Here is a 24,542-nt window from a genome sequence, read left to right on the forward strand (position 1 = left end):
ACATCGGGAAAAGGAGGTAAATCTGCACTGATTTAGGCTTAGTGTAACAAGGATCTTTTTATGACACCTCTTTCTTGGAGATCACATCAAAGCAACTTGATTTGTTTTGGCTCACTAGTAGAAGGTCTCATTTTAAAGGCAATGAAATTTCGTTTTCCTTCAAAAGACTACATAAATAAAAGTAGCAGTACAGAAAAAGACACAATATGGGCTTCTTCACTATGAAATTTAGCTACTTTCAATTAAGATGTATAGATGAACTCATTTAGTTTATAGAAAATATCTTCAAAGTGTAGCTCACTCATGGATGTATAGTACATAAAAATGTAAGCCAGTGCAACTTCTGTGAAGTTACCCAAAAGCTTCTATCAAATACACTAGACAAATAAATTATATGAAGGAAGTAATACAGTATAGTTGATGGACAGATGATTACTGCATTTTTTCTTAATCAGGGTCAATTTCTTTAAACATCTATTTGAACTAGATAATCATAAGACATGATATTCTTCAAAATGAATTCTACCACAAAAAATGTTAAAATCGAAACTCCTGTGTATGATAATGTATCAGGCATGTCAAAGACAAAAAAAATCTGTGATTTCAGATGGCCAAGATTACTGCTTCTGTTCTCAGAAATACAGATAACTTTTGCAATATACTCTAGAAAGTGGAAGTCTACAGTCCTAACATCTGCCTTAGGAGGGGTAGCTCCTATCATAGCTCAGGATTTTAGATCCAGACATTCAGCTGGAACACACAACTTGTTTTATTAAAGAGGAACTCGCAATTTTGGGTTTGTTTTCTTATGGGGACAAAAGATATTCAATGGATTATGGATATAGAATGAAGAAACTACTCAGATGAGAAAGGCCTTGCAAATTCAGACCATATTACTCTATGGATATCATTAACTTGTCCTGGATTTGTTAAGCCGTGGTATTTCCATCTGACTCTACACATCTAATAGTCTTTGTTACAAATGCTTACACATATTTCTATGCATCCCAATACATTTTTAAAAGACATCTTTCCTGGGCTGAGTAAGGCATTCTATTTTATCCAAATAAAATAGCTGTGTCTGAAAGGGAGAATGTGGTTAGCTGTAATAGCATATCTAAGTGGCTCTGAAAAAAGAACTCATTAATTTGTAGCTTGGGCTCAGTTTGCACTGAAATATTCATGCAACATCTGAAGGTGTTGTCAGTAAAACATCTGGCTTGAAAACAGAAATCAGCATTAGCTATACAGAAGTGGTTGCTCATTCCGATCTCCCATATGATTCTTTACATGCTTAGCTTGGCTTGATTATACCCTTCTTCTGCTTCGTTTCTGTGACATAGATGCATCGGCAATGATTATGAGGATTTTCAAAGCAAAGTAGTTCTTGTAGTGCTATAGGCCAGCTTGTTTAGCCTGCAGCGTGTTTGTAATGCTCAGGTTGATTATCGCTTCTAACAAAACAGTCCCTAGTGACTCTCTGCTGCATTTGCATATATTTCAGACTGGTGCATGTACTGAAATAAGTAGTAAGTAACCTTAAGGAGAAATTATCTTAATTGGTCTACTACCGCAGTGCCTACTACAGTTCACCACCTTTAGCTGGAGTTATATACCTCCTCATATTGAAAAAGAAAACACATCCAGCTCTCAGTTACCTGTGTCTGGATTGCCTGAGTTACGTCACAGGACTTTTATCATCATGATATGCCTGTGTTATCCAGAGTGTGCTTGGACACAGACACACTCAGCTGGAGCTATATTCAGATCTGAAGGAACCAAAAGGGTCTTACTACCTCAGGCCAGCATTAGCTGTGGAGCCAGTAATGCTGCTGTCCTTTCTTTATATTCTCCGCTACGTCATAGTGTGTGATCGTAAAGCCAAAATTAGGTTTTATGTGATCTGCCACTCTACTTTGACCAGACTCTTCTAGTACTTCTTTTCACATACATAGAGTGTGTACTTTGTCCCAGTGGGAAGTATTGCAATGCCCTGAGGTGTTTCATGCAAGCAGAAGATGCACCTGATGCAGTAGAGCTGTTGACATCTGATCCAGTTATCTAGACTCCGCTTTTATTGCATGGAGAAAAGTAGATATAATCTTAAAAAAAACAGATATAACCTTAAAATAGATGGACAAATCCTGAAAATGTCTCTTCTTTGCATAGAAAAACTCACCTAATGATTAGACTAGGGTGAATATTTCTGTCATAACAATTGCAAGTTAGGTGGATCCCTGACCTCAGAGTAAGGAAAGCACTATATACTAAACAGAAGTCACTGAAATTACATGGCAAATGACAATTCATAGAAAATGTCATTTTGGCAAAACTTTCTACTCTATCAGAGACTAAATTTGTTGTGGGTGGGTTTTTTATTTGGGGTCTTTTGTTTGTTTTTGTTTTGTGTGTTTGTGTGCAGATTTTTATCTGTGATTTTAAAATCTATGCTGAATATTTTGGTTCCAGTTGGTCTAACCAGAATCTGGTATTTTTCCTTTTTTTTTCCCTTGTGTATGTCCTTAATCTTTCCTTGGCTCAGTTTCTTTTTAACTATAATATGATATTCTACAATGATAGTTGGGAAATATTTGGGATGCTATATAATATCTTGTAAAATATACTTTTTTGTTTATTTCCTTTCATTTAACTTTTTTTTTCTGTGAAAGTTTCCAAGATTCTGTGAAATTATTGAATACTGAAATACTTTGACATAAAAATTTTGCCCAAAACAATAATATATCAACAAGATATCACACCTCATGGGTTTTTTTATTTCTAATTCCATGCTTCACCTTTCCACCAGTTTCACCTACTTATAGTCTTGAGCTGTGATGTGTGATATCTTATACCATGGTTGAATGCTTAAATCTGATCAGAACAGAGTTGTACTATAAGTATTTTCCAATACTCCACTGTTTGTATGTCTATTTTATCTCTATTGTTTGGAGAATGATCTTCAGTAAAAGAAGCAAACTGCATTTTGATAACATCAGTTATTATAGAAACATACAGAAATTTTAAATCATCTTGTTGAAATGGAAAGTCTTTTCTTCTCTATCTGGACCTCTACCATGGAGTAATCATCTGTCTGTGTACAAAAAGAGATGGCACTTCCAGTCCAAACAAATTTTCCACAGGAAGACATGTTTTTTCAGCTATGTGATTTTCTGATCATATGTAACTTAAAGGCCAATCCCTTGTCACTTATTGCAAGGATCTTGATTTGTCACTAAAGAAGACACTTTTCCTCTACTCTGTGGAATATTCCCTATTTCATTGTCCTGGTTTCGGCTGAGATGATAGAGTTATTTTTTCTTTCTAGTAGCCAATATAGTGCTGTGTTTTGGATTTAGTATGAGAATAATGTTGATAACACACTGATGGTTTAGTTGTTACTGGGTCGTTGTAGTGTCGAAATGAAGTCAAGGACTTTCCAGCTTCTCACGCCCCGCCAGGTGCAGAAGCAGCTGGAGAGCACAGCCAGGACAGCTGACCCAGACTGGCCAAAGGGACATTCCCTGCCACAGAACGTCATGCTCCGGTTAGAACTGGGGAACCGAGCCGGGAGGCGGGATCGCTGCTTGGAAACAGACTGCGCATTGGGTTGTTTTATTTTCTTTTTCACATGCAGTGAGCAATTGTATTTGCGCATCACTTGTATTATTATTATTTGGTTTAATAATTATTATTGGGTATGATTATTATTATTAACTATTATTTTCTTTTGTTTCCCTATTAAATTGTCTTTATCTCAGCCCACGAGGTTTTTTTCCATTCTCCTCCCCATGCCCTTGTGGGGAGGGGAGTGAGCGAGCGGCTGCATGGAACTTAGTTGCCAGCTGGGGTTAAACCACAACATTCATTTATTTCCATCATGTGTAAAGGAGAGAATGAACCAATCAAATCTTTGTAGTACAAAATTTAGTAACTAAGCCATTGATTAAAATTAACTTGAAATCTTGTCTGAAAAAAGCATCTTTTTTTCTGTGGTTACCAACACCTCATATCATGCATATAGCAATAAATAGTACACACAGTTATCAGTTTCTACACAGCTGAAATAAAAATAATTCATTGTTGTCTCCCTGAATATTTTTAGACAAAAGAGAAATTGTGTTAGGAATATTTGAAAAGAAAAAAGTGATTGAAATAAATTCCTCTGAAATTTGAAAATGTCTCATCATTTGCAAATGCTAAATCCAAGGTTAAGTCTGCATATAAAAAGCACAAATTTGCTTCCAGCTATTTTTTCCACCTTATTTTCTCATAATATTGCAAAATAAGCTATAGATAGGTCTTCATCTGATTTTGTACACTGAGTAACAAAAGCTTTCAATTACCTTTCCTGAAAGAGCTTCAGAATTGCAGGACATGGTTCATTTTGCCAACACCGAACACAGAGAAATATAGATGTATTCCCTAAGGATGTTTATCTTGAAACCATGCAGTTAAAAGTGTCTTAAAAGCTTTCTAGATATTAGAATTTACTTTTGTACATCATGAAAGGCCTTCTCACTTGTAATTTTTATTTCCTACTGAATTGATAAAGATGGCAAGTGAAATACTATTTTTCTTTATTTCAGTACACTGAATTTGTTTTAAGCATTACTAAGTTTTAAACATTATTTTAAAAATTAGAAGAGCCTGTTCCTCTATGTGCTGAAGTTTAGAATGCAATGAATTCATGGAAGTGTAAATTAAAAGCCTTGATGACTTAGTCCTTAGTCATAAATGCAAGTAACTCTTATCTAAAAACATGTTGGGGGCAAAGCAGAAGATATGACAAAAGGGTTTCATTCATTTGTGCATGGATGATCTCAAGTAGCCCAACTTCACATTTTGATTCCAGCAGAAAAACTAGTTTTAACTTCATTGGGCCACTTTCTCTAGGAAAAAAAAAACCCAAAACAACAAAAACCTGAAAACACCTCACCACCACCACCCAAAAAACCAAAGAAAACCAAACCCAAATTAAAATGAAATCAAGCCAAAATATTTTAGATGGTTTAAGTTAACAAAGGATTTTTTATGAAGGATATCTTATGAGCAGAGGCTCGTGTGTATTCCATGAATTTGACTTTGGAGAATGGTTTAAAGTTCGATATTCAAATCCTACCTGACTGACTCAACTGCCATATAGAACATACCATCCCTATAACAAACACAGAAGTGAAAACAATGTTATGTATATTTTATTTTTGGACACGCTTCAGAAATCTGATAAATATTGACTCTACAGACAGACAACCATGTTTAAGTTACTTTCAGCTGTTCATATAAAATGTTTTATGTATTGATGAAAAAATGAAGATATATTATATTAATTATAATTATATTATTATATATTGTATACAAATACATGTATTTAAACTGTTAGAAAATACTATTTTTAAATAGATTGATGCTTCTGATGACTCAATTATATTTTATTATTTGAAGAGAAAAAATGCCTATATGATATACTGAAGGAAACAGTGTTCTAAAGTAAAGTGTTTTTTCTTACTTTTAATGTAGTTCACTCATCAGACCTATTTACTTTAGCTGTCTGTCTTTGGCAGTCACAAATTACTGGGGCAAAATAATTGGCCAATCTTACATTGTTGTTGTTTTTGTTTGAAAGGTTGATTGAAACAAGTTCCTGGATCTGTGACTCCCAGGGAATACACCGAAGTTATGAAATACTTGTAAATGTGGCAAGAATCTGATTGAATGCAGGTACTGATGCCATAAAATATTACCAAATCAGAATAGACACATTATATACTTAAATTACAAAAGTGAGCTTTAAAGATGTAACAATATTTGGAGGGTATGAAAAAGACAGTGTCATAGACTGGAGAAGGAAGGAGGAGCTGAAAATATCTCTAGTGTAAGTGATGTGGCAAGGGATGAACTCTGCTTCTAGCAGCCAAGCAATGGGGCAATAAATTCTAAGACATTTCAGCTTGTGAAAGAGAAGTGAGCTAAACAGATCCATCAAAATGTGTCTGCTGAGGAAGTGGGAAAATGTGATGGTGAGTAGATCTCAACTACAGGAAAACCTGCTTAACAAGGCGTACGGTGACAGGGCTGTTGAATCTGCAGTCAGCCTTTACCTCTTTGTCTGTCCATAATGCACATCAGGTTATTAAAGCCATGAGCATGGTCATCTGGAGTATTCCTCCCTATTCAAATTTGCTCTCTTCTCTACCTCCATTCTGAATAGTGCCTTCAGTTGAGATGCATACTGGATCAAGAATTTAGCACGAATACACACACATACATATATAAAATTTTTTCTTCTTCTTTTTTTTTTTTTTTTTCACCGAAAGGTGGTGCACCAATGGTACACACTAGTTAGTAGCAGGCAGCCAAATCACTCTTTAAACTCTTCTCAGAAGTATTCAGGCACTGACCTCCAGTGCAGCAGTACATCTGTATTGATGAATCAAATTAAATTATCTCACATCTAGCTTCTCATCTGAATTTTCTTGCAACTGATTTCAACACATGTTGGGTTTCTCTTGTTCCTTCTTTGCACAAAAAATTTAAGAAATACCATCTTAGAAATATATATCCTGTTTGGTCTTTCAGTTACAAATTATGGCCAAGTTTTTGACATTTAGGTCAAGCACTCCTTTAAAGATTTGACAGGAAGAAGAGATAAATGTATGCTAGAAGTATATATGTTGCATTTCAGTTCCTCATGACAAAAAAAGGAGGCGGGGGAATAACTTCACTACATCTTTTATGTCTTCTAATGCCTCAGGCTAATAAAATCAAATGCTTTCTTTAAAGTGTAAAGCTATTTCTTAATTCCTGCATTTGCAATGTTTCCAACATCATTAAGAAAAGATTTCTAAGTCTGCCCTAAGTCACTGAGCATTTCCTTCCCATGACAAGGAATCTCATAGAATAAAATAAATGAATTTATACTATTCAACAACTAATGAATGAAATTGCTGGAGAATTTTCAGTCCTTTTGGTACATACTTTTAGCTCTATGCTCGGATGTAACAGGCCTGCTAATAGTAACAGCAAGTATATGTTTATTTTTGGCTTTGGAAATGGAAAATCTTTCAACTGAAAAAAAAAAAGCCATAGGTGTTAATATTCGATCTTGGCAGGGGGAAGGAAGTAATAGCCCACAAAGGCACTGGAAAATTTGGCAGTGGAAAGAAACAGAGATTTGGCAGAGGGCAAAACCAGAAGGGAATATTCTTTCATTGCAGCATAAGAGGGATTCAGCACTCTAAAAAGAAACCAAGTGCAAAGAGGTAACCTTAATTCCTTGAGACTGCTCTGACTTTGTTTGAAAAGGCACTCAGAACTGCTGAAGAAACTTTGGTACATACCTGTGTGCTAGCATTATCCATATATGTTCTTGCTAACATGAACAGACTTTGATAACTGAATCTCTTACAAACTGCATACATCTGCTTGCTTCCAGTGTTAGGTATTATTCTGGGAGGCCTCTGCCAGTATTGGAGGTCTTTTTTTGTGCACAGCAAGCAGATACAGCCAGTTGTGAGGTTGGACATCAGAGGAATTAATTTCCCAGACTTTAAGCCATCAAAGGGCTTTCAGATTTTCATAGCTGGGTCACATCCCAGTTAGTTAACCAGATGAACTGGTGATTCAAAGCCCTGCTCAGCAGGATGTTTAAGCACCTTCTGAGCTTCAAGTGTCTTATCAGGACCACTGTTTAAGATGGGAAACCTCAGATGATTAAAACTTTCCCTAGCTCTAGCTTTGCTAACAAGGTCCTCAAAGAACAAAGGCTCCTGGTAGCACAATCAACTGATGACTCTTACTAGAGTAATTATAACTTCATTTTTTTCTCATGTCTTATTTAAAATGCAGTTACACTGATTATTCACATGCTTGTAATGAGTGCCTTCCTTAATGAGTGCATGGTAAGTAAGCTCCCAAAAGTGCCACATCTCACCGTGTTTGGACATAAGCAAGAGGGACGTCCCAGGTGCCACGACTCTTTGCAGCATCATGCATGTCTTCTCAGTGTCACCTGTGGCATCCCCTCTGCTGCCAATCCATTCTCAAATTAGGATGGAGCAGTTAGAGATAAACCTCCAGCTGCTTCTCAGACCCTCTGAAATGACTACTGCTCAACAGGCTTCCAGGTAGGTAGGCTTAAGCAAAAATATTACAAAAAAACAAAGCTATGAACCGAAGATTGAGGCATAGAGGTTGTCTGTGTCTGGGTCTGTCTTTCTCTCTTGCAATTTATAGGGAGAGTCAGTAAAATGGACCTGAGAGGTAGTCTGACCTTAGGCACATGGATGTTAACGGGACATAAATGAAGCATGGACCTCATCCCTCTCCTCCTCTCTATGCACTGAACATCTCGCACTGCTCCTATCCTAGTTTTCTCATCTGTGTGAAGCTTGAAGCAGCAGTTGTTTTACATACTTGTTTCTAAACCCAGGGCTGTTGAGAGGAACGTGCAACTTGGGGACATCTGCTTAAAAAAAATGAAACCTTTTCTACTGTGTCACAAAGGAGAGGAAAGAAACCATCCCTTCCACTGTGCCTGATGACTTTGCTTTCCTTATCTTCCTCAATTCCAAGAAAATAAACAGTGCCACTGAGCTGCAGTGCTGTACTTGGGAAGCGAGGGAGAGGGTTGGTGGCAATCTGTGCTGCTGAAACAGTGTCACAGTGTAATGAGGCATGTTGTACCATCTCAGCGGTGCGTCAAGCCTGGGAAGTTTCAAATGGTTTGGTTAAACTGCCCTACAGAATTTAACTGCATGGAAAAGGGTTTTATAGTCTCCTTTTGTTGCTAGTGTTTAGAATTCGGTTGCACAAGCAAAACAATCTGTGGGCTTCAGTTTTGTATGCCCAGGAGAAAGCGCCAACTGCTTATGCAGGCACAATTACATTTGTACAAATTGATTTACACATCCACAGGCAGCAAGAGCAGGTGTTTGATGTCATTTTTGTCAGGGAGCAGCAAGACTGGGCTGCTCCACAAGGGAGGGTGAGTCGGGGTGGAGGTGACAGCAGGGCAGTGCCCTCACCAACCAGGGATGCTGTCCCACCGGGCACAGGCAAGAGGAGCAGAGCACGTCCAGCAACCTTGATCATATCCAGACTGCAGTCCTGATCACTAGAGAAGTCCACAGTGATAAGGCAGAAGGCTGAGTCAGCAAAGTAAGGGTCAGATCAGCAAAGTGCATAGCAACTTCTTTGCCTTGCTCTTTTGTCAGTAGTCTGCAAGGTTATGCCTGAATTTACAGTATAAGGTGTGTTTCTCATACGTTGGATAATTGTTGTTGTTGCTAGTGCTGGTTTTACTGAAATCCCAGGGCTGCAGTCCTTTGGGGACCAGTATTTTTTTCTAGGGCTATAGGCAGTTCATATTATACAGAACAAACTTTTTTATTTTCTACCAGCTACCGAGATATGTATAACAGTAAGTTTTATATCACAAGAAGTCATACAAAGCTAAGCAAAAGCTGAACCAAAATAGGTAATAGTCACCTGGCTGTTAGACAATTGCAGCCAGCCTAAAACAAAGCTTAAGGCAGGCCAAGATGGATCCAAATAGTACCTGACAAGTCCTGGAACTTGTGTTTTCAGTTTACTGCAAAGGCTATGGCCTGTTGCTAGCAATGGCAACATGTATTTACTGGGTCACAAGCTACCCAGAGCACTTGCAAGAATAACACCTGCAGTCAAGTTGTCCATTTCTGTTTGTAACAGAAGAAAATTTCTAACTTTTCCTGAAACGTAATAAAAATACTGCATTTTCTCTTCTGAAGAATGTCAACATCGTCACAGATCCAAAGAGACCCATTTTAAATAGAAGGAAACCAGTATTATATTTTTCAAATTGTCAAACTATGTCAAGTTTATTCAAATATATATGCACACACAAATCCAACAGAATCACTTACATAAATAAATTTAAAATGACTAAATTGCTAGGTTTGGGTACATAAAAGTTTGCATTCAAACTTCCCTCAAATACTAGAATTTATTTTTCTTTAATCTAGCCCCAAAAAAATTGACAAACGTTTTGCTTTTGATATTAATATAGGAAGGAGCAGCTCCTTTCTTAATGTGCAATGACATTTCCAATAATAATAATCCTAAATAAGAGTAAAATTCTGTTAATAAAATTTTGCATAAAGCTTTACTGACTGTTGTCTATCTAACTTCATGACTGTCCACAATCCCACAAGCACTACAGTATGTGTGTGAGTAATGATGCTACTGGCCTCTCCTTTCTCTGTAAATGTCAGGATTGTGAGGCATCTAACAGTGCAGTGGTCTACAGAAACCTGAGATATGTGGGAGCTCTTGGGTACTTAAATCCATAGCCGTGATGCTGAGAGTCTAGACTGAGCTGCAACTTAATCCCAAAGCTGATAAACTTTGTAGGCAGCTGTTTCTGCCTTCAGGTTACACAGCTGTTTAGAGATGTTTTTCATGCACTCCCATTAATAGCTTGACATTTGGCTCACACCTTGTGGATAAGAACTTTAATTTTCCATGCTATTTTCCAAGGTCTTTATATCATTATCTAAGGGCTTTCTTACATTACTAATGCATGTAAGATGCATTTTTGGATTTTTCCCTGCACTCCTATTCCTTACACTTCCTTTTTCTGTCCAGATGAAAATTATCATAGAATCATAGAATTATTTTGGTTAGAAAGGACCTCTAAGATCATCAAGTCCAACCATTAACCTAACACTGCCAGTCCAACCACTAAATCATGTCCCTGTGCATCATATCTATGCGTCTTTTAAATCCCTCCAGGGATGGTGACTCAACCACTGTCCTGTGCAGCCTGTTCCAGTGATTGATAAGCCTTTTGGTGAAGAAATTTTCCCTAATATCCAATCTAAACCTCCCTTGGCACAACTTGAGGCCAAGGGAGTCTCTTGTCCGATCGCTTGTTACTTGGGAGAAAAGACTGACACGCACCTGGCTACAACCTCCTTTCAGGTAGTTGTGTATTATAGAGCTGAACAACTTCAACAGGAAGGATGTTGAACTCCTATACCCTGTGCTCACCTGAAACCCTGTCAAGGAAATGAGACATGTGGTTTGGAAGGTCCTCAAACACGAAGAGAAAGGACCACTGTTTCCTAGGAAGTGTTGTACGGGCTGTTACTGAAAGTGCTGCCTGCTGAAACTAAGTCTGAATTTGCCCAGCACATTTAGGTAGTTTCAAGTTTTCACAGGCACAAACTTTTGTTTCTCTGTTATACTGAATATGCTTATACTGAAACTTAAGTGGCAATGTCAAGAGGCAAGTTTTTCCACTGAAAACACAATATCAAATCCTTCTGCTTTGATCACAAAGTTTTCTCCTCACTTTTAAAGTCATTCTTTGGAAAGAAAGGACCACCGCATCATTCTCACTTCTCTTGCTTCATGTGTTCTGTATGTTATTGAGAAGGTTAACCTGTAATGACAAGGAAGCAAATAGATCTGGTTTACCACTTGACCATTGACTGTTCTGGCTGATGTTGAAATTCAATCTACAAATTATTTTTGCACTTTACACTTTACAGGTTATTATTATGGAGTTCACTGGTGCTAGCTGTACATATTTCAGTCAATTTTTAATACTTCTTTATTACTGACTAGCTGCTCAAACCTAAACTCCACAAATTTAAAGTTATCTGTGACATCTCACTAGACAGAAGTGTACTAATGTAGTAATTGATAACTTCCCAATTACTTGTTACCATTTTGCCTGAATTAAATGAGAGGATGTAATTATATGTGTAGCCATTTCTTTTAGTTCAAAGGGAGCCCTAAATGACTAGCGGAAGCTATTGCTAAAGAAGCAAAATCCTGTTCCTATGTCTCACGTTTCTGTCTGGCTAAGCAGCATTTTCTATCCAATTATGCTTTAATTACATTTGCTGTCTCCTTCCTTTGTAAGAAACATATTTCATAGTGAAAACTACACTCTTCACCAACATGGGCCACTTTTAAATTTTGACTTGATATTAAAATTCCATCTGCCTTAGGAAGTAAACTGGTTTAGCACAATGTACAAAACAATTGGGTGTTTATTTCTGTGCTTCGGGTGAAGGGCAGGCAAGTCAGCGTGGGGGAAAGAGGCCAGTTTGTACTTAGGCTGAAAATCCTACAGGAACCAGCCCAATGATTGTCGTCCAAGCAAACAATAATATTTCTGTCTTTTTATTATCGCTTTCAGAAATGTACCACCTTTCCAGCTATTAATTCCCACCTCATTCTTGTGAAATTCCCACTGAAAAACTTTGTGTGTAACTTCACACACACATCATATGGCATGTGATGTAACCAAAGAGGGTACATGAATGAGGGTGGAAAACTAAAAATACATGAGTTGCTAACAGAGTAGTAATTTTCTCCATTTGTAGCTAATAAATCTGCATCAGTAGGTTTCTGTCCCTGTCCCCAAGTGCTCATTTCTCTCTGTATTGGAGATCACACCCCTCCTATTTATGACAAATGTTGAATTAATTGTATGTGCAGCTGCTTTCTAACGGAGGAGTAAAGGCACCTCTAGGGAGGAGGACTGGAAATAGTAATTTATCTTTTGTTATCTGGGTTTTTTGCATTCATTGTTGGTTGCACGAACAAGTGAAAATAAGAACCCTCTTGGCAGTGGGGCCCACTTCAGCAATGGACTTGTTAATCCTAATTTAGTGCCAGAACTAAAACTGCAAATGTTCTGTAGGAATCAGTGGCTGTGTGAAATGAGAATAATATTTCCATCTTTGAGATGGATAATTAGTTGATAAAAGCTGCTAGGGAAAAGAAAAATGATAAATAATTTCACTGGTATGTCTGAGGAATACATATCTAAATCTGTATACTGACAAATTCCTTTCTTAGAGAAGGAGAAAATACATCATCTGAAGTTTTGGGTTTGGGTTCTTGGGGGGAGGGGGGTTACAGGTTTTTTGTTTGGTTTGGGTTGTTTGGGGTTTTTTACTTAAAACCCCAATTAGAGAGAGGAAGTTTTATGTGGTGGTGTTCTTGTTTTTGTTTTTAAATCCAGGTGCAGAAACTACAGCAATTAATATTAATCTGAATTTGATTATTTGGCTCTTCAGCATTTCATTGGATTATATTGACTTTGTAATTTGATTGCTGCACAGATGAAACCTGTGCTGATTGCATTAAAATATGTAAAGGAAATGAGAAATATTACTGAGCAATGTTCGGAAAACAGTTCTTCCTTGCTAGCTGTGAAGACTTCCTTTTGTGAAGACAAATGCAAAGGGTACTAGTGCTTGTACTCTAATACTAGCCATCGAGTTGTTAGAAATAATCCCTCTACATGGAAGCTGAGTGTTTAGGCTGTACTACTTTGCTGGATTAATACTGTACTACTACTGGATTACTATATGTTATACAGCTGATAAAAACTCAATAGTTGTGAGATGTAGAATATGCTAAGCTATGATATTTAAAAGGTCCAATCCATAAGGGAAGCTCCTGCATTATGCTATTACTTCTGAAGAGTTTCTGAGGATCGTATACATTAAACTTTATACAAACACTCTGCTATGTCATCATTTAGGAGTGTAGTAACTAGTAACTGCTGTATGATGGTTCAGTCAGTACCTGGGCGATTCCCAGCAGTGCGTTGTGGGGCCATCGTCTAACAGCTGTGAGTTGTAGGGCCATCATCTAGCACATATTCCTCTTAGACTGAACAATGTTAAGCTGTGGGGAACTTAGTAACAAAGAGGTTCCTCCTATTCTTGTTTTTGTGGCCATTAAAAGCTGCACTCACCTCTCTACAGCCACTGAGTGAGTTTCTGATATACGTAAATTCTGTGTATGATGGGACACAGTGGCCCTTGTGTTCCTTCTGCAAGTAGCTTCACCTAGAGCTATTCTGAAAACATTTTCTGTTCCTAAGTGAACATCATAGGGGAAAATTTAAATAAGTGTTTTCCAACTTTGGATATAGAATAATTTTTCACACATATGAAATTTAGTTTATATTTTTTCCCCACTGCTTTTTCTACTACCTGTGCCCAAAAAGAGAAGTAGAAGTAGGGAATAGAATTTTCATTGTGGCTCTGTGTTCATTTGAAAAATGGAGGGAAAAAAAGGTTCACCACAATTTTTCAGACAGCTCCTCTCTGTGACTGAATTCAGAAAGGAAGATGTAGCCCTAGGTGGAAGATTGAGTCTGCCAGATTCACATTCAAATACTCCTGTTGACTGTAGACTGCTGCTCATGGAGCGAGGTTGTATTCCCCATTTAAAATCCAGTTCTTAATGAAGAAACAAGCACAGAATGCATTAAGATATCCAAAAGATGATCCTGGCTTGGAGATGATTTATATTTCATCTCCACTGGGCAGCCTGAGGCACAGGCCTTCTCTATGGCCAGGGACCTGCCTTGCCTGTCCCACTGCACAGTCCTCCTGCAGGCAGATATGCTCATCCCTTCCCTGGGAGAATAAAAAGGAAACTACAGCTCGGAACTCATCCTCACTGAATCTTGTACATAAACTGGAGTGACTATGCTAGTACTTTGTCCACAGTGAGGACATCTAAAACTCTGCCAGTGAAACTAAAACAGCTTTAATTTTTTTCATAGCTCAAGCAATCCCTTAAGAGCATTTTTAATAACTCAATAATCAGATACATGCATAGACTTTCTAATTGCTTCTACAAGTTCCTCTGGTGTCTAATATTGAATTAAACCATGGTAGTAGGATTTCAGTTACTTATGCAAAAATCACATCTGCAATTGATAGAAATATTTATCAGTGTATTCACTAAAATGAAAAAGCATTGAAGCAAGTAATAACATTTAAAACAAATAGGAAGGCACAAATGAAAATGAAGAATCTGAATAATTACACAATATGTTGCACAGAATAAATGATATCAAAATTCTACTTCTGTTTCAAATCAATAATGCTGAAATGTGACAGGAACTTGATGATGGTGTGTAACTAAAAATTTAATCTAGTCAAAATATCTTTGCAACACACCATAGACAATCGAATCTTTGCAATTGTTCCTTAATGAAAAGCAATTGGTTTCTGGAAGTGATTAGCTTATTTTATAACTACAATCAAAGAACATATGGAACTAGACAAGAGTCCTGTTCCCAGGTTAAATATTTTAATTTACAAAGTAAAGAGAAAAAGTGTATTGTAATATTTTGCAACCACTTCTTAGTCAGGTTTCATTTTGTGTGTGCATGTAGTGATGCAATCCTAAAGGATATTTGATAAAAGCACACACACACACACACAAAAAAATTAAACAATGTAACAGCTAGTGCACGCAACATAATGGTAAAAGAGGAAGAATAACTACCGAGAACAGTCCTACAAGAAAGCTGTTCTGTTCCCAAGATACAATACTAAGAATGAATGTTGGTGTCCCATCACGTGAAAATACCTGAGCCAAACTGAAAGAGATGAGACAAACTAAAAGAGATGTTGAAATGCACTTCTGTGTTGAATGTTTTATAGTTCCTGAAAAACATAGAATGTCATCACCTCACACATTATGTCCTAATGTATAAAGCTGTATTTTCTACTGACATCAGTTATGGCAATTCGCCTAAAGTCAGCATAAACCCCAAGAGGGAAAAGTTCCAATTAGTTTTCTATCAATATTGACTGCTTTACTGTCTTGTCTGTATTATTATTATTATTATTATTATTGTTATTAGTTTCTTAAGTTTCACCTTACTTGGGGAGATATGGAAATAGTAAAATGACTGAGAAACTTTTCAGAAGCAAAGAATCTTTATCTCTGAGAAAGCAGTAGCAAAACATTAAAAGGAGAACAAATTTAGGTTAGATACAGAGATGCAGCATTTAATTTATGTGAGCACACTGGAAATGAGCTTCTCTAGATAATTGAAGAAAGGAAGATTCACAGAAGCCAAAGGATAAGTAGCTCTTAAAGATACCATTTGTCCAGTCACAGCTGAGATACAAGCACTGCAGCTTGCTGCTACAGCACCATATGACTGTGTGGAATAAACAACCCTTTTGAAGGATTAGCAGGGGTTGGGTTTTTTCCTAAACCATTTTAAAAATCACAATTGGAATCAAGACAATAAGTAAACACAATGAATGTGTATTTCAGAAGTAATTCTGCAGCAAATCTTTCCCTGGGAGAAAATAATGATGGCATGTTATTGCTGAGGGTTTATGAATGTATAGAATGTATACATAAGAAACACACAGGCAGGGTTCCTTTCAAGAAGAGGTAGGGTTTTAGATTGCTTATGGCTAGCTTGTCTTCTTGAATTCATCTTTAATTCTCTTTCAAAGCCCTACCCTGCAATTATTATTATTTATGCTGTCCCTGTCAAGCTGAAACCCACTCAGATGAAAAAAATTAAACAAACAACGAAATCCTTCAAAGTACTGTATATTAACTTCAAATCTTACTCCAACTCTTATGGTCTAATGTTTTCTTCTTCAGGAAAAACTGTCAAAGTACATGTCTGGTAGAACCTGAGACAGGATTACAGAATCCATATACTCACATAGTTGCTCAGAAGGTTGAACTAAAGGACTGTATTCAAGAAAATGATATACCAAAAACTGGGTTTTATATTGGCAATACAAGCAATATTGTCAGGCTACTATAACCTAATTGCTACTGCATATCCCCTAAAGTGTGGCAGTTATCCATAAACATATTTTTATTCCTTTATGATGTGAGCTAACACAAATAGCTATGGTTCATTTATCTGCAGACTATACTGAATGACTTAATTTTTACTGTGGGCTCAAAAGGTTCATTTGGAAATCTACTTTGCCTCAGTTAATGCAAGATAAGTTGTTAGGCATCAAAACTTAATCATATCACTTGCTCCTGAAGGCAACACTTTCAGAATTAACACTCAAGTGTCTTCCAGGTGATTCAGCTTGAGCCTCTGTACTAATAAACTGTTGTTTTTATTGTGATATAAGCAAAGCACAAGAAGTTCAGGGAGTTCCCTGGAACTATTTTGCAATGATCTTTTAAAATGTGTACTGGCTGAGCATGCCTCTTCTTCAAAAATCCAAATGTGGCAACACAGTGCAATATGGTGATTAGTTATACCTTTCTATTTTACAGTAATGAATTATGAAGGGCATTTATTTAACAAGCTCCTTTTGAAGCTTTTGTACATGATTGCAAATGACATGTGTGACGTCCAGCAGTCCTTTCTTTTGCATAATGGTCACAGATTATACTTAGGAAGAGTAACATGGAGGTAAAGTGACAGCTCCAGTCACTTAATGAGAAGTTTATTAAGAAACTAGGACTGATTATCAGTTGCAAATTAACCATAATGTGAGTAATCAGCAGAGATGTCACACTGGTGCAAGAAAAATGATAAACAGAAGAATGTTCATCCCTATGTTAATTAAAAAGTACCTACAGCTCATTATAAAGTGTTATTTGCAAGAATCTAGGGATGCAGGGTTTGGGAAATGTGTTTTTGGAAAATGTTTTTGGCAATATCATCATGTATGTGTTTACACTGTATTTACTATGCCACAGGAATGTGTTTTATAGAGATTCAATGGATTACATATATGATAAAAGCTATATTCACAATATATAAAAGCTTGATTAGATTTTTGGACATCTAGAGTAGAGAATATTTTTGAAGCAGCAGGAAAACAAATCATGTTTTAAATGCATTATTTTGCCAGTTCCATGGAAACAATTGTAAAATGTATGTGAAATTCAAGCCACAGAAAGCAGTCTCGTATCATTTGTTCTAAAAAAAAAAAATTATAATTTTTAATTATTAAGTGGTATAACAGTAGCTTTTACAAGTTGCAAACTGGGGTTCAAGCCTCAAACCCACGAGAAAAAAGCCAGTCTAGGGTATGAAGAGCTTACAGCTTTGTTTCATTGAAAACATCGCAATTGATATCAATATAGATGAGAGAGCAATGTAACAGCAACAGTAATTTGGCATAGTCATTGTATTTCTTTTCATTAGTCCTTGAGTGCACTTTGTTCTACCATAGGTAAATTTTTTACTTCTAGTCCTCCAGCTCGTCTCCTTCCATATGATATTCTGATTTTCCTTTTCCCTGGCAGTGCCCATGTAATCTGAAAACATCAGTGATATTCCACGATCCTTTTTTTTTGCCTTTTGCTAGGTTCATTACAGAAAGTATGAATTCAAACTTTCCTGTCCTAGAGAAAATTACACTATTTAATACAGTGTTTTGTCAACATCTTTCCAAGATTTTACTCATGATAACAGAATTCTGCTGAACAAAACCGCTAATTACCAATTTTTTCCTGTGGCACACATCCACAGAGTTGGTGGTTGGTTGGTTGGTTGGATTTTTTTGGGGGGGGTGGGTGGGAGAGGGAGATGTTGGTTTTTTTGAAGTTTGCCTACTTTAAATCACTTTTATTTAGTCAATAATGAGATTAAGATAACAGGCTAGTATGGCACAACTTATCTTTGGTAAGCCTCTATTCCATTTCATGCCATTTTTCTGTCTATAGCCATGTCTTTATCAGTCTTTCCCTCAATGTTTGTTCTAAAGACAAAATCAGTGACTGAATCCTGGATTTTGTTATAGAAATTTCTCAGTTAGATTTTTTTCATCTTATTTGGAATTATTTTTCACTTTCTATATTTTAGAGTTTGATAGGGAATAATTAACTTTTTGTCCAGCACCTTTATACCAGCCTCTTAGTACCTACCATCCAAAATCAAATAACAGTTTTCCTGAGTGTTCATGTAAGCTTGACATCATTAAATGACCTCAATAGTTTTTCAGAGAGCTGAGCTCTGTGGATATGTTTCTGCATCGGCCTATTTCAAATATCATAATGATTTCAAGACCTGCCCAGGATTTCCATTGTTATCTTTGATAACAAAAGGAGGGAAGTTTCAATGCTCTACAGCAATGGGGTAGATAAATTTCTTTAAATTCAAGAGGAATTTCGGGGGGTTTTTTGGTTTTGTTTGACTGGAATGAAATAGCAATTAGGTTTCTAAACCTTCCTTCGTATAATTCTTTCATGGGGTGGGAAGATCTTACGTTTCTTTTAAAATCCTATTTTCACTCTTTGAATAATAAAAAATAAAATTAAGTTTTCTTCAGGTTGTAAAATTGTCCGATTATAACCATCAGAGGAACCAGGGTGCAGATTGCTTCTGAGAATACAAAAAAGATGTAATGATTACTAGCTTTCTGAATACATCTTTTGGGTCTAAGCAAAGGAGGAAATGATACTAGAAAAAATGAACTTTTCTTCTGAAATGACAGCTGTTTGTTTGACAAAAAAAAAGTCAAAATAATATTTTTTTTCCCTATTGAGGCCAGATGTTTCTGTAGGACACTTACAAAATAAATTTTTAATCTATGAAACAATTTGTCTATGCATATTTCATTTCATTCTAGCCCCAAATCTGCTCATTTTAATCAGTTTTCATCTTTACAATGCTTAATAGCATTCAGCAGACCCAAGATGTGACTCGTATGTGGGACAGCTCGTTCTTTCAAAATAAATGTGAGAGTCTCCAGTCAGTGGAGATCTGATAAGCAGTAGAAATGTCTAGTTGTGCTAGGCACCAAAACCAGCCATATACTTCAGTTGTAATGCCATGAAATATTTACTGTTTCTAGTTTCATATGTTTTAGTAAAGTAACTAGATTTTAATTGTTGCAAGGTTTTAATTTCATGATTCTCTTACACATCAGGGATTAAGATTTTTTTCTCAGCTACTTTAACACTTCTGTAAGTGTCAGAGACTCACAGACACTCTTCCCTTTGGTGAATCAACAAGTATCATGATGTGCTTCCTTGATCCAGAGGTCTCAGGAAAGCAAGAAAGCAGAAGGCAGAAGCTTGGGCACACAACTCACAAGCAGCTCATAGCCTATGGGCAAAGCTATAAACCATGGGGAAACTGAGAGGGCCAAAGGAGCAAGGAGAGAGAACCGCTGGGAATATTGCAGAAGTCACAACCTGTCCCTATCAAAGTATTTAGCAACTGTAGTTTCTGATTCTATGAGAAAAAAACAGTGGTTTACATATTGTAATATCAAATCTATGGTGATAAAATGGCCTAACACAGTGTAGAGCTTTGTGTACCAAAACTAGGGAGGAATTGGAATGTGGTTTCACTTTAAACTCATTTAAAGCATATTATTTGCCCTGTCCATAAACAAGCCACTGCTTCAGGCCCTTGTATGCAGATGGTAGAGAACCTTGAATTTTCATCCTGTCTGATACCCATCCTATCAGAGTCTGGTCCAAGCTACGCAGATGGGATCCTCTGTACTCTCCCCCACCACTATGAACATTTTCAAGAGACAAAGTGAATGTGAGCATTATGAACACAGTAAAACCAACAGCACTAATGTTAGAAGCCAGTATTTCCTCCATGTCACACAAGGATAGACACGGTCCCAGTTTAAATGGTAGATCTGTGAAGGCAAAAAATATCATATAACACAGATGCTGATGCCACAACATAATGTTTGTGTCAAATTGTGTCTAAGCCTCCTAGTATTTCTGCAAACTGGCATAATCTGGATGGCATGCCACGAGAAAACAGAATTGTCCTATTCAGTGACCTTAATGAAATGTCAAAGGGTTAATAAGAAAATTAATTTATCCTTTTAAGCACAAGAAGTAATTAAAGTCTAAGGGAAATCTGTATCATAATTGAAAATGAGTAATGAGCAAGTGGGATGTGAAGGAAAAATGAGTTTGGTAATTAAGACAGGAAGTTCAGTATAACAAGAAGGAATAATGTATTTGTCACCTATGGCACAATTATATCATGCTGATATTAAGTGGGAAAGCTTAAGCTGAAGCAGAACAATAGAGTTAGTGAATGAGGAGGTGTTAGATAGTGACACTGCATCCTCAGCTGGCAAAAGAAACTACTTTGGGGACCAATAATAGGTAGGCTTCTGATAGCGTCAGGGCTTTCAAATTAATGAAACTGAAATGTATTAAAAAGGATTAAATAGTAATTGTACTAACATTTGTATTAAAGCTCCTGAAGTTATTAGTTCTCTGAACTTTAAGAAAAGGTTCCTGAATTACACACCAGGTACACCTGGGCTACTATTTTAATAGGATTGGCCAAAATTGCTCTTGATATCTTTTCCCTGAAGTCAGTAGAGTTACCCAGTGCTGAAACTGGTTCATTAGTTTCTATGTTTCTTATTTGAATTTTTATTCTGAAAGTTTGAAGCACAGGAAACTCTCATATCTGGAGACATCCAAGCTATGACAGTTCAGAAGGCAAAAAAACCCTACTTATGTATCACTGCGTCCCTCATTTTCCACAGCAGTTGATGCCAATGATGCAATAAAGACAAGAAAGAAATGAGTAGGATGGAATTCCAAAGATGACTCTTGCATTCCCAACCCCCAATATCATTTACTGTGCCGCTTAGGAAGGTACATGTAAGGCTTATACAGCAGACCTAAAATTAGCTCTGCAAGCACTCTTTTTGTTTCTTTTGTGTGCAAATGCATAGCATACTTTCCTTCTACCTTCTCTTCTAAATATGTTTTCTTTTACAGGCAAGGTATTGTTAAATGAACAAAAATGCAAAAGCATACATAAAAGCAAAGAGCATGTTGTCAGCCATCAGATTTCTTGCAAATACGGGACCTGTTGTCCTTTCAGAGATGAGAGGATGGTAAGTAGCACTGAAGACAAATATAAAGTCTTCGAATATGTCCAAGTCCTGTGTTTTGGTTCCTTCACAAGTCTCTCCAGCCTTCTTTTTACAAGATCAAGACAATGAACAATTTAATTTAAAATCTAACATTAGAAATAGATTCTAATAACCAGGTAACTTATTTCCTCCATTTGACAATCTGTAGCTACTATTTCCAAGAATAAAATTCATCCACACTTCAAGAAAAAACAAAGGAAGGCAGAGACCTGATGAGTGTGGACATTTATATTGACTCGGGTGGTACTTGAAGTAAATAGTGACCTTTACTGAAAGAAATTAAATCAGCTTTACTTGTCCAGCCATCTATTGCTCTCTCTGCTGAACTACCTCAAGCAGAGCTATGTTCTCTAAACTTAACATTTTCACTCAGCTCATATTACTGGTATTCATAAAGCCTCATGCGATCATGATCTTCTATGCTCCAGGAGCATGTGTTATGATATATATATAACCTACATATGATATAACCTTGCTTTTTAGAGGTTTTGGAAAACAGCTGAAACAAAATGCAAAGTTCTCCAGCAGGGCTCATAACGCAGATTCATTTATTTACAGAGACAGAAGATTTTATTTACCCAGGAAATTTCTGCAATTGAAATTGATCACTTTAGAGCATCTTCCCCTCTCTAGAAATGTACTACTGCCGCTTCTTAAAGCTACACATGCTCTGGTTATACATCTTGTGTCCTACACAGCTCTGGTCAAGGAACACATTTAGCTGAATTGCCTCCAAGTTTAGTTATGATGTGTGTTTCGGCTGGGACACTCAAACATCATCTTTCCCGAGAGCTGAAGGGTGATTTAGTCTTCTGGACTCTTCTCTACCCTTCAAGAAGAACCTGTCTACTTCATTCTGCAAGAATGAGAAAATGAGAGCTGGACACCAGCTGCTGTGCTTGAAGCTAGTACAGGCATCTAAATTAAATACCTCCTGTTTCTACTGAAAACAATGGCAGCATTGCCATTCACATTGACACACACTGAGAAGGACCACAATTGTCTTTCATAAAGTAGGTACATAGCAAGCCCAGCTGCACTGCTAATGAAGAACAAAGTGCGGGTGTATGCGGGAGAAAGACTTTCTGACCATGTTATTCTGCAGTTGTATCTAGTGATGGTTTTGCTGATGATAAAAGCTTGTTTTCTTCACGGCCTGATTCCATGACAATTATTTGCTAGAGACATACAAAGAAATTCCTATTCATTTCTCAGCCATCTGACCCTGAAACCAAGCACTGGCATCCCTCAATTTTACCTCTTGAATTATCTACCCAGCACTGAGTTCTGTTGTACTCTGCTGACTCTAATGAAAATATTTTTGAATTGGCAAGGGCAAAATTGTTGCAGTGACACAACACTGAACGTGTTAGCATATGTTACTGCCCGTGTATTGTCACAGAGCAACCCAAGCATTGGTGCTTAAGCTTCCTTATCCCCTTTCCTGGCCTTAGATCTAAAGCACCTTCTTGCCAAAGGCACTCCAGTCACACATACGGACTGGAATGGTCCCTAGTCGGGGCGGGCGGGGGGGAGGGGGGGAACGAGACAAAAAAAAAAAAAAAAAGAGTAAGTCAAAGCCAAACATATGCTTGAGCACAGAGGGTGAAGCTAACAAAACCCATCTTTAGGGGGGTCTATTGTCCTAAAGAAACCCAGATAATGGTTTATTTGACTGCAAGAATGAAAAGGGAAAATATGAGGATTAATGCCTGTAGTATTGTCAGTGTGAAATTCATGGTTTGCTGACTTCTTAAATTACCCGGCACACTGCTAACCCTGATCTTAGCTTTGTCTAGGCAAGCACCTGTCATTAAAGGGGCAATTAATCTACTATTCTAATTTAAAATGAGGTAATGGCAGAAAAGAAAATGAGATGTGTCATCTAAGTGCTTTCACACTCAAGACCAAGCAAATGTCATGATTCACAATAACATCAACAAAGAAAGTCTTAGCAGGCAAACCTTCATATTAAACCCACATTGTCAAATAAAGGTTCTGTCTTCAACGTTACTCACAGATTAGACTAGTTCCACTAGCCTGTAAAATACAACACAACCTCCTTATCGCTTCAAGCATTAAAGCTGAGAAAATGGTGTTCAAACAGAAAATACTGACAGTTTTGGCAGAAACACTTAGTTTTCTTTACAGTACAGGAAAATAATCATTGGATGCAAAGCATGCAGTAGCTAATCCCAGTCTTATTGGGAAACCCTTATTCTTAATTTAACACTGATTTAAATGAGCTAAAGATATGATACATACTACAGAGGAAACTTCTTGACAGTTTTTTCAATCTTACAGAATTTTTGTCACACTATAGATAATAGTGTTCAAATACAGTTGTGGTTTAGTAAAGGTGAGAAAATCTCGACTTTCATATCTGGTCCTAAAGGCACTAGTCCAGAACAAGGAAGCAATTTACTCTATATCAGAAAATTTTATTGGCTAAACCAAAAAATCAGATAGCAAAAAAATTACTCCTTTCAAAAAGTATTGGTTTGTGCTATGAGTACTACAACTTTCTAATGGATGGGGATGGGTGATATAATATGATAGTGTTCCTAATAAGGGAAAATAAAGAATATTGTTCTTTTAGTAAACGAAAGCAAACCCTAGTCTTTCTGTAGTGTTAAATTTACAAGTGATCTTTACTGATAACAATAATTTATAACAATATTTAGAAAACTACAGCTATAATATCTCAGTGTGGCACAATGATCCAGCCCCTCGCTGAGACCGCTGTGGAGAGCTACAGAGCAATGGCTGCTGAGAAACCTCCTTCAGTCCCCTCTTCTCCTCAGGTCTCTGATCTTTTTCCTCTCGCTCCCCAGTTCATCCACAAAACTCTCAGTATAG

The sequence above is a fragment of the Balearica regulorum genome, chromosome 2, assembly GCF_011004875.1.
Source record: "Balearica regulorum gibbericeps isolate bBalReg1 chromosome 2, bBalReg1.pri, whole genome shotgun sequence".
In the NCBI taxonomy this organism is placed as follows: Eukaryota; Metazoa; Chordata; class Aves; order Gruiformes; family Gruidae; genus Balearica; species Balearica regulorum.